The sequence below is a fragment of the Heteronotia binoei genome, chromosome 14 (assembly GCF_032191835.1).
Source record: "Heteronotia binoei isolate CCM8104 ecotype False Entrance Well chromosome 14, APGP_CSIRO_Hbin_v1, whole genome shotgun sequence".
Taxonomy (NCBI): Eukaryota; Metazoa; Chordata; class Lepidosauria; order Squamata; family Gekkonidae; genus Heteronotia; species Heteronotia binoei.
In genome coordinates this window covers 14,958,767-14,970,539 of record NC_083236.1, presented here as the reverse complement: position 1 = coordinate 14,970,539, position 11,773 = coordinate 14,958,767, and positions in this window count along the sequence as shown.

Below are 11,773 nucleotides of genomic sequence, written 5' to 3'. Positions count from 1 at the left end.
GAAAGCGAGAGCCGGAAGCCGCGAGAGAAGCCTTCCGCCGGGCCTAGGCCGCGTGGCGCGGTTGCTAGGAGACGCACCAGAGGGAGGGAAACAAAGACCAAATCCAGAGCAGCAGGCTCTACTAGGGCAGCCAAAGCCAACTCCGGCTCAGGAAGTTCCTGGGGATTTGCGGGTGGAACCTAGGGAGGATGGGGTTTGAGCAAGGGATAGGGTTGCCAATCCCCAGGTGGGGGCAGGGGATCCCCCGGTTTGGAGGCCCACCCCTCGCTTCAGGGTCGTCAGAAAGCGGGGGAGAGGGGAGGGAAATGTCTGCTGGGAACTCAGTTGTTCCCTATGGAGATTTATTCCCATAGAAAATCATGGAGAATTGATCCGCGGGTATCTGGGGCTCTGGGGGGGCTATTTTTGGGGGTAGAGGCACCAAATTTTCAGTATAGCATCTAATGCCTCTCCCCAAAATACCCCCCAAGTTTCAAAAATATTGGACCAGGGAGTCCAATTCTATGAGCCTCAAAAGAAGGTGCCCCTATCCTTCATTATTTCCTATGGAAGGAAGGCATTGAAAAGGTGTGCCGTCCCTTTAAATGTGAGGGCCAGAACTCCCTTTGGAGTTCAATTATGCTTTTCACAGCCTTGATCTTGGCTCCACCCCTAATGTCTCCTGGCTCCACCCCCAAAGTCCCCAGATATTTCTTAAGAATTGAACTTGGCAACCCTAGGAAGGGAGAATTTATTATGGATGCAGGCTGGGCTGTTTTTGAGCAAGAACCCACAGGAACATAGTTCCGGCTGGCTTGGTGTCAGGGATGTAGCCTAATATGTAAATAAGTTCCTGCTGGGCTTTTTCTACAAAAAAGCCCTATGTGAAACAATGGTGATATCAGGGGGTGTGGCCTAATATGCAAATAAGTTCATGCTGGGCTTTCTCTACAAAATAGCCCTGGGTACCAGCCTCCAGGGGAGACCTGGGAACCTTCCAAAATTATCACCCATTTCTACACTATAGACACCAGTTCCCCTGGAGAAAATGGATGCTTCAGAGGGTGGATTTTCTGGCATTGTGCCAGACCTCAAAAGACCTTCAAGAGAAAGCATTTAGTAAGGTAAGGTAAAGTAAAATTTTATTTGTATCCCGCCCTCCCCACCTAGACGGGCTCAGGGCGGCTAACAACATTTATACATATACAATAAATATAAAAGCTTAAAATTAACAATAAAACTTAAACTTAACATCATAAAAACCCGTTAATGTATTTAAAATTCATACTTTAATTTAATCTGGCAGCAATGGTGACATTCTGACGCTAATTTCTGCCAGCATAATTATTTCCATATTGACATAGGTCCTTGAACAGGACCATGTTGGCGTGTCCTTAGTTAACAGCAGCAGTCAATATATGCTTGTTTAAAGAGGGCGGTTTTGCAGGCCCTGCGGAACTGATCAAGGTTCCGCAGGGCCCGCACCTCCTCAGGAAGCTGATTCCATAGGGCAGGGGCCGCTGTTGAAAAGGCCTGTACTCTGGTACTCTGGAGCCTGATCTCTTTCAGCCCAGGGATGGTCATTTTATTTTTACCAACTGACCTCAGTGCTCTCTGGGGTTCATATGGGGAGAGACGGTCCCTCAGGTAGGCCGGTCCTCGGCCGTATAGGGCTTTAAAGGTAATGACCAACACTTTGTACCGGACCCGGTAGGTAATTGGCAGCCAGTGCAGTCCGCGCAGCCCTGGCCGTATGTGCTCCCATCTCGGGAGCCCCAACAGCAACCTGGCTGCTGCGTTCTGCACCAGCTGCAACCTCCGGGTCCGGCACATAGGTAGCCCCAAGTAGAGGGCATTACAGTAGTCCAATCTTGAGGTGACCGGAACTTTTGAAGGAACTTTTAAAAATACGGAACTTCGTGCCTGCACCTTGCTCCAATGTCCACTCTCTCAGCCACTGCCCCGGCCGACAGGCCCCAGCTCCCTTGGAAATATCAGACTTTGCTGATGTCTTTGAGGAGAAGGGGGCAGACCAGCTCTCTCCTCATCGCCCCTATGACTGCGCTATCGATCTGGTCCCAGGGGCACCCCTACTGGTAGGGCGCCTACACCCAATATCGGAAGCCGAGCTAGAAGCCTTACAAGACTTCATCTCCAAGAACATGCAATGAGGGTTCATCTGGCCATCCATGTCCTCGCTGTCAGCCCCCGTCATTTTTGTGAAGGAGAAAAGCGGGGAGCTCTGCCTCTGCAATGACTACCACACGCTCAATAAGAGGCGGCTAATAGGTGTATGATCACCATCTTCAAGTACTTGAAGGGCTGTCCTATAGAGGATGGTGTGGAATTGTTTTCTGTGGCCCCGGAAGGTAGGACCAGAACCAATGGGTTGAAATTAAATCAAAAGTTTCCGACTCAACATTAGGAAGAACTTCCTGACCGTTAGAGCGATTCCTCAGTGGAACAGGCTTCCTCGGGAGGTGGTGGGTTCTCCTTCCTTGGAGGTTTTTAAACAGAAGCTAGATGGCCATCTGACAGCAATGAGGATCCTGTGAATTTAGGGGGAGGCATTTGTGAGTTTCCTGCATTGTGGAGGGGGTTGGACTAGATGACCCTTGAGGTCCCTTCCAACTCTATGATTCTATGATTCATGCTCCTTGGGAGGACAGCTATGGCGAACCTGGGCAGTATAATAAAAAGTAGAGACATCATCCTGCCAACAAAAGTCCGTATAGTCAAAGTGATGGTATTCCCAGTAGTAATGTATGGCTGTGAGAGCTGGACCATAAGGAAGGCTGAGCACAGAAGAATAGATGCTTTTGAGATGTGGTGCTGGAGAAGAATCTTGAGAGTCCCTTGGACTGCAAGGAGATCAAATCAGGCAGTCCTAAGGGAAATCAACCCTGACTGTTTCCTGGAAGGTCAGAAACTGAAGCTCAAATACTTTGGCCACCAAATGAGAAGGGAGCACTCATTGGAGAAAATCCTGATCCTGGAAGGACAGAAGGCAAAAGAAGAAGGGGACGGCAAAAGATGAGATGGCTGGACAGCATTACTGGTGTAACAAACACAAATTTGAGCAGACTTCGGAAGATGGTTGAAGACAGGAGGGCCTGGTGTGACTTTGTCCATGGGGTCACAAAGAGTCGGACTCGACTGTGTGACTGAACAACAACGCTTGAAGTTTGATTGTTTAATTCGTATTTATTGCCTGAAATTTGGACTGTTAGCCGACCTGAGTCCACGTGGAGAGGGCGGGGTATAAATTAAAGGTAATTGTGGAGAAACGCCATCTGAGAGTGTTGGTGCTTCATCCAAAAAGGCAGGGATCAGTAAATCCATTCAGCAGGCTTTGTAGCCTTCCCCCCCCCTCCCTTCTAGAGCCAAACCAACAACGCTAGGGGGAAAATCTCCTAGAGAGGCAGGAAGTGCTGTTGTTCCTTGCATGTGTTAGGCAGGAAGAGAAGCCAGATTTGAACTGGGGCTCGAGCGAGCATGTGGTGAGCAATGGAGGCTCCTGCCTGGGAAGGCCCAGGCAGGCAGACTAAGTAAGTAATTCACAAGACAGGGCAGGTTTAGAGCAGGGCCAGCCGGATGCGTGTATAATCACCTTTTCTTTGTTATACTGGTTGCTGTGCTGGGCTGTGCTGTGCTGTGCTGTGCTGAGCTGGGCTGTGCTGTGCTAATTTGGTAGATGCAACTGTTTTTGTTTTGTTTTTCTTTTCCTATCTTTTTCTCTTTTTAAATAAATATATTTTTACTGTTTAAATGCTGGCAGTCAATCTCTGTACCACCTAGATCCCCAGACCGCTTTAGACCACGCTGTTTTTGAGAAGGGGGCCCCGGGGAAGGGGGAAGGCATGCAGTTGGATAAGGTGCCAATCCTCCAGGGGTGCCCCAAAGAAGCGCTGAGGTCTCTGTGAAACCCAAGTGCAGGGTGGCAGAGGACCTGGAGGCCTAGCCTCGCAGCTGGAGAGGGGGATTGGGAGTCCTGTTCCTCTCAATCTGAACCCCGGGACTGAGCAGGTGGTGGCAGCGAGCCCAAGGGGCAGGAGGAGAAATAGCTCCCTCCAGGAGTTGGCGACTCAATAGGGAGCTGACGGGACCGGGTCTGAAACCAGAATCGGGCCGGTTCCGCCACACTTGGTGGCAGCGGTGGGATGAGAACAAACAGAGAACTTGATTGGCCAGGCATTTTTGGTTTTTGATGCGTGCAAGCACCCAGAGGAAGCAACAGCGGTTTTGTTTTCTTTTCGGGTCAACTGGAGTAGGGAAAGTTTAGCTAGTTAGGATGGAGCGTGCTAAGATGCGGGAAATCCTGGAGATGACAAAGCCACAGCTCCAGGAAGAGTGTGCAAAGCACAAGCTGGAGTGCGACAACATGACTGTAGTAGATATGAAAGACCTCCTTTTGGAGTATCATCAGCATGTAGGGGCACTTGCAAAAGTGGCCCCCACCCAGTCAGAAGTAACCTTGCAGCTACAGTTGGAACTGGCAAGAATACGTACCAAGGCGTACCAAGAGCGCAGACAGGAGGAACGAGAGAGAGAGGAACGACAAGCAGAGAGGGATGCAGTCCGCAGACAGGAGGAACGAGAGAGAGAGCTGAGACGAGCTGAGATCCGCAGACAGGAAGAAAGAGAGAAAGCTGAAATCCATAGACGGGAGCAGGAAGAGCAACGTCGCCATGAGCTTGAGGTGCTACGTCTGGAAGCTGAACTAAGCAGAACGATCAAAGTCACCCCCAAAGACTTTGCAGTGTACAAGGAGGGAGAAGACCCCTCCACATACCTCTCCAACTTTGAGAGGGCAGCCAAACAGTGGGGGATTGCAGAGGAGGACTATATGTCTTACCTCTGTAGCAACCTGACTGGAGAACTTTCAGCCATCTATTACAGCATGCCTATGGAAGATGGGGGATAACTTTTGCAGGCTATAAAGCCACTGTATTTAAAAGGTTTAAACTGGGGCCAGACCACTCCCGAAAGCAGTTCAGGGGTTTGGCTCCACAAGAAGGTAAATCCTATTCTGAATGTGGGGTAATGAAGGAACAAACAGTTCCAGTGTTATTGGGCCGGGATTTGGTGGTTGGCCAGTACTCTATCAAGGCTGTACCCCGCAGCCAAACCCCCAGGGGAAAGTGGGAGGAGGAAGGCAACTTTAAGGAAGCCACCTCACCACCAACCAGGGAGGGGGAAATAGCCCAGGTTACTGAGGAGGAAGAGAGGGCAGTCACCCGGGAGGGGGAGGACCAGCCTGTCTCAAGCCCTGGAGTAGGGTGTTCCCAAGGGGAAGAGGGGTGTAGCTTTCCCCAAGTGCAGCAAGAGGCTGTGGATGTTCCTAGCGAGGAAGGGAACCTGTCTAGCGTAAAGGATGTGCAAGCTGAAGAGACCGAGGTGGAGAGTGGAGATTTCACAGGAGGTTCTGAGAGCAGCAAGGCTAATGTGGGCTCAGAGGAGCACATAGCTGAAGGCTTGGGGGGACGGGAGCGGTTCCAGAAGGGGGTCCGCAGCGGCCTTAGGTTGGAACCGGTTCACCAAGTAGCTGTGGATCAGGAAGTGGGATCGTCCGAGATGCTCTCAAAACAAGTCGTCTTGAAGCAGGGCAGACAGGAATCCTGGGAAGCTGTGGGACCTTCCAGGCAGGAAGGGGGTCAGTTGGGTAGTGCTGAAAAACCAACCGAGGGGACTGAGAACCCAAGCCAAACCCTCAGGGGAAGGTGGGGGGAGGAAGGCAACTTTAGGGAAGCCACCTCACCACCAACCAGGGAGGGGGAGGACCAGCCTGTCTCAAGCCCTGCAGGAGGGTGTGCCCAATGGGAAGAGGGGTGCCAATTTCCACAAGGGCAGCAGGATGCTGTGGGGCCTTCCAGGCAGGAAGGAGCTCAGTTGGCTGACACTGAAAAACCAACTGAGGGGGTGGAGAACCCAGATCAAACGTTGGCTGTGTGTTCTGGAAACAGTGGGACTAGGGGTGGCTTGAAGGAACAGATGATAGGAAGTCTGGGGAAGCCAGAAGTGTTCCTGTCTGAGGTTCAAAGTGACCCTAGGCTGGAAACACTGTGTGAGGTGGCAAGGGACCAGAAAGTGGAGTTCTCAGAAGCTGAGACAGGGGATAGGGTGATGGATTTCCTGCCCCTTCATACTGGGGAACGGAAAGTGGAATGGGTGGGACCCCATGTGATTGTGGATGACCTGGGCGATGCTACTTATGTGGTGGCTATGGAGAAAATGGGAAAGGCAGTTCAAGTGGTGCAGGTGAAGATACCACAGCCATTCTCTACGAGGTCCATGGTGGTGCATATAGGTAGGAAGGAAGGAGACAAAAAGAAGCTGGGACAGCAATTGTTTGGAGCCCCAGAGGTGGTTTTCTGGGAGGACAGAGTGGACAGAGGGAACATTCCACCAATGAGGGATAAAGAAGGAGCAACTGGGTGGGAACTGGGCAGTTTCCAACCCCATATGTGGGGCCAGGAATTTCCTCCTTTGATGGACCACTCACCCCAGCAACAGCAGCAACGGAGGGAGAGCACCAAACTCCAGAGGTGGTCCTGGGAGATGGAGGAGTACATCTTAAAGACTGGACATTCCTTCTGCATGCAGCAATGCAACGTTTTGTCCAGAAAGGACATGGGCACCTAGGGTGCTGGACTTTGTGTATTATTGGAGAAATACCTGAATGTTTGTGTAATATTTTGGGTTAATGGGTTTCTCCTTGTTTGTTTGGATTCTGCTACGGGGTCACCTCTGTAGGAGGCAACCCCTCCGGCTCAGAATTTAAGGAGGGGGACGTGTGGAGAAACGCCATCTGAGAGTGTTGGTGCTTCATCCAAAAAGGCAGGGATCAGTAAATCCATTCAGCAGGCTTTGTAGCCTTCCCCCCCCCTCCCTTCCAGAGCCAAACCAACAACGCTAGGGGGGAAAATCTCCTAGAGAGGCAGGAAGTGCTGTTGTTCCTTGCATGTGTTAGGCAGGAAGAGAAGCCAGATTTGAACTGGGGCTCGAGCGAGCATGTGGTGAGCAATGGAGGCTCCTGCCTGGGAAGGCCCAGGCAGGCAGACTAAGTAAGTAATTCACAAGACAGGGCAAGTTTAGAGCAGGGCCAGCCGGATGCGTGTATAATCACCTTTTCTTTGTTATACTGGTTGCTGTGCTGGGCTGTGCTGAGCTGGGCTGTGCTGTGCTAATTTGGTAGATGCAACTGTTTTTGTTTTGTTTTTCTTTTCCTATCTTTTTCTCTTTTTAAATAAATATATTTTTACTGTTTAAATGCTGGCAGTCAATCTCTGTACCACCTAGATCCCCAGACCGCTTTAGACCACGCTGTTTTTGAGAAGGGGGCCCCGGGGAAGGGGGAAGGCATGCAGTTGGATAAGGTGCCAATCCTCCAGGGGTGCCCCAAAGAAGCGCTGAGGTCTCTGTGAAACCCAAGTGCAGGGTGGCAGAGGACCTGGAGGCCTAGCCTCGCAGCTGGAGAGGGGGATTGGGAGTCCTGTTCCTCTCAATCTGAACCCCGGGACTGAGCAGGTGGTGGCAGCGAGCCCAAGGGGCAGGAGGAGAAATAGCTCCCTCCAGGAGTTGGCGACTCAATAGGGAGCTGACGGGACCGGGTCTGAAACCAGAATCGGGCCGGTTCCGCCACAGTAATAAATAAATAAACAACAACAAAATGGTTGATATGAGTACCTAGTAATGCCGTTCAGGCTGACCAATGCCCCCGCCATCTTCCAGCAGCTGATGAACGACATCTTTCGGGACCTGCTCAACCTCTTCATCATCATATATCTTGCCGACATTTTGATATATACCAGCAGCTCTGCCAATACACCGAGCACGTTCGCCAGGTTCTGCAGTGCCTACAGTACCATGGCCTCTATGCCAAATTCAAAAAGCTCCTCGGCAATATCGTGTCACCCCAGGGGATCCGAATGGACCCAAAGAAAGTGGAAGCCGTGCAAACTTGGCAAGCCCCCCGCAATTGCAAAGACCTGCAACATTTCCTTGGCTTCTCGAACTATGTCAAGCCCGTTGTTTCTTGCTGCCCAGTGGGCAGGATAACATCTCAATAAACTATTACCGCCAGTTCATCCCGTCCTATACATCCTTGACCACTCCTCTGACCCAGCTCCTCCGACCCAAGGAACCATTCCATTGGACCTCAGAGGCTGACCAGGCCTTTGCAGCCCTGAAGGCTTGCTTCGTCACAGGTGGGTGAAGCAATTCTGCACTCATTACTCCAATATGATACTCACCCCACCTCCTAAGGTAAAGCTTGCGAGTAGTCCCAATGTTGGGCTGCAAGGGGAGGGACAGTGGCTAGAGCATCTGCTTGGTAAGCAGAAGGTCTCAGGTTCAATCCCAGGCATCTCCAGCTAAAAAGGGTCCAGGCAAATAGGCGTGAAAAACCTCAGCTTGAGACTCTGGAGAGCTGCTGCCAGTCTGAGTAGACAAGACTTTGATGGACCAAGGGTCTGATTCAGTATAAGGCAGCTTCATATGTTCATATGCAGTAGAAAACAGGGTTGCATTTACCTGTAACTGTTGTTCATCGATGTCTCCTTTGCAGACACACATTCCCTCCCTCCTACCCCATGTGGACTCTCATATTGTACTAAAGATTGTTTATTATTATTATTGGTATAGTGGCTGTTATTGAGGGCTCACGGAAGCTGGTTATGGAATTGAGGGAAGGAAGGGCAGTCCATCCTGGGTCACATGCAGTGTTCCATCTATTTTGAGTTAGTGTACGCTAGCTCAAAGTTTTTTCACCTCCAGCTCACATATTTTTGTCTTAGCTCAGAGAAAATGGCCCCGTAGCAAACTAATTTATGCAGAAGCTCAGAACCTTAATGCCAGTAGCTCACGAAGTAGAATTTTTTCTCACAAGAGTCTGCAGCTTAGAGGGAGCATTGGTCACATGACCCATTCTGCGGGGTTCCACGCATGCACAGTTGGGACGCAGAGAGACCATCCCAGCTGCAGAGTTTTTATTTAGCTAGAAAATCACTCACCATGGCTGGCCTGCACAAGTGCAGTCCCAGTGTGTGTCTGCAGAGAAGACATCGCTGAACAACAGTTACAGGTAAATGGAACCCTATTATCTCAATTCATCACGACAAGAATCCAAGCCATATTTTTTTAGTCCCATAAAGCCCCATGGGGAGTCCAGCCTGATAGCTAAAGTCATCAGAAGGTCCATTACTTCCCTTGAAGCATTTACATTTTTTTACATTTCCCACCTGTTTGCATAAGGTCTCTATTTTATTATACATCACCTGCAACATTCTGCAGATGTAATCCACCGTTCCGGCTGTCAGTTGAAATCCAAGCGGAGGCCTCAATATGGATTGATATAAGAACATTTAGACTCAAAGGACTGAGCAAGAATACCTTGTAAAGGGGGATAGAGATTTAAATGTATACTTTGTATGAGGAAAAGGATAAGCTCGATGTAAATGATGAAAACAATAAATATATTTATATATATTAAAAAAAAGTTGAAGTCCAAGCAGGGAATCAAACTTGGTTTTCCCAGATTAGAGTCCACACTCCTAGCCTCTACACCAGTCTCTCTCTCTTGTGACAGAGTAAAATAAATGTGGTTTGTCTTTAAGGTGCCAGTGAACTTTTATTTTGCTATAACAGAGTGGCACAGCTACCCCTTCACAATATCTTGTCACACCTGACCCTCACTGAGGTGCTAAACATGTGCCTTGATTGCACCGCAGAGAATGTAGGTGGAAGAACCATGTTGGTTTGTATTGTCTCGCATGGAAAAAAAAATTCCAACTTATAAAAAATGCCCCCTAAAAAGGTCAGGGAGAAGGTCTGGCTCACAACCTTCTCTCTTACCTATTTGGGGACAGATTGCCTTTCTCTGTTTTATACAGGTGATGCATTGTATCATTTTAGTAGTCTTGTACTATCATTTTAGTAGTCTTGTACAGGTCAGGTACAGGTTTTAGTAGCTCAATGAGCATTCTTAGGCTACAGTTATTGATCAGCAGAAACACAAAACAGCAGGGCACACTCAACTCAGCTGCATATCAGCACCCAAACTAATGCAGAACTAACCTGCTTGATTTTTCCTAAGAGAAAATGGGTTGAGCATCTATGAAGAGGTGCCCTTGAAGATTATTCATTATTTAAAATATTTACAAGCTTGCCTTCCTCCTGCCCAAATCAGAAACAAAAGCATTTTAAATCCCCCAAATTAAAAACAACAACACATTAGTACAAAATAAATAAAACTCATTTGACCCTGGAGAGTCGCTGCCAGTCCCAGTAGACAATAATGACTTCGATGGACCAAGGGTCTGATTCAGTATAAAGCAGCTTCCTATGTTCATATGTTTAAACTGGCACTTTAGAAACAACCCATGCACTTATTTCCAGTGGCCCAGATGTTCTTTGGAGTCCCTTTAAAAGCAAGAAAACTCATTGTAGCAAAACTCTTAGGAGCATGCTGACCTTTAGGCAGATGTGCATACTCTTGCTAAGAAAGTGTTAATAATAAGTCTTAATACGAAATATCTGATATGTACTCTGAGAAATACAACATACTCCTGTTTCTTACATTCAGCCTGAATGTAAGAAACAGGAGTATGTTGTATTTCTCTTACTCCACCTCTCCCCCGCAGCAGCCTGATTGCAGGAGTCGTTTCATCACGATCTGCTAATCTGGTGAAACCTCAGTTCTGGGGGAGGTATATAAACGGGACAGAGAAACTCTCTCTGTCATCACAACCGCCCAGATCCTTCTCCGTTTTCATTGATTAAGCTCGGTGAGTGTTTTTTCCCCTCTAAACCACAACTCAGAACCTCTTAAGGCCCGCCTGCCCCACATAGCGAATTTCATAGCTATTCTGAGACTTTTCATTTTTAGAAGAGATGGGCTAAAAGGGGGACACGATAGAGGTAGGGTTGCCAATCCACAGGTGGAGGCAGGGGATCCCCTGGTTTGGAGGCCCTCTCCCTGCTTCAGGGTCATCAGAAATTGGGGGGGGGGGGAATATCTGCTGGGAACTTTATTATTCCCTATGGAGATGTATTCCCATAGGAAATAATGGAGAATGGATCTGCGGGTATCTTGGGCTCTGGGGGGGGGCTGTTTTTTGAGGTAGAGACCCCAAATTTGCAGCGTAGTATCTGGTGCCTCTCCCCAAAACACCCTCCAAGTTTCAAAAAGATTGGACAAGAGGGTCCAATTCTATGTGCCCCCAAAGAAGGTACCCCTATCCTTCATTATTTCCTATGGAAGGAAGGCATTTAAAAAGTGTTCAGTCCCTTGAAATGTGATGGCCAAAACTCCCTTTGGAGTTCAATTATGCTTGTCACACCCTTGTTCCTGGCTCCACCCCAATGTCTCCTGGCTCCACCCCCCAAAGTCTCCTGGCTCCGCCCCCAAAGTCCCCAGATATTTCTTGAATTGGACTTGGCAACCCTACAAGGTGGGCATTTCGGAGAGGGGATGGGGGTTCTCCCTTGGGGTCCCTGCGGGGGAGGAGGAGGAGGAGCCTCTGGCAATAAGGGTGAGGGGGCAAGAGGCAGCAGAAGGGAGGAAGGGTGCTGAATGGCGGCTCCCGGGAATTTGCAGAGGGTAGTATGCCGAGCAGGGTGCTAGTAGCAGCACATGGTTTGCATGCAGAAGGTCCCAAGTGAGCTTGGGTAGAGAATCGCTGCCGGGTAGGGACGGCGCTGGACTTTGCTCTGGCTAATTCCCACGGGGTGCATGTTGATGGGCTGTGGGGAGCCGGCTGTCCGACAGTCTTTGGTGCTTGATATCGCACTGTAT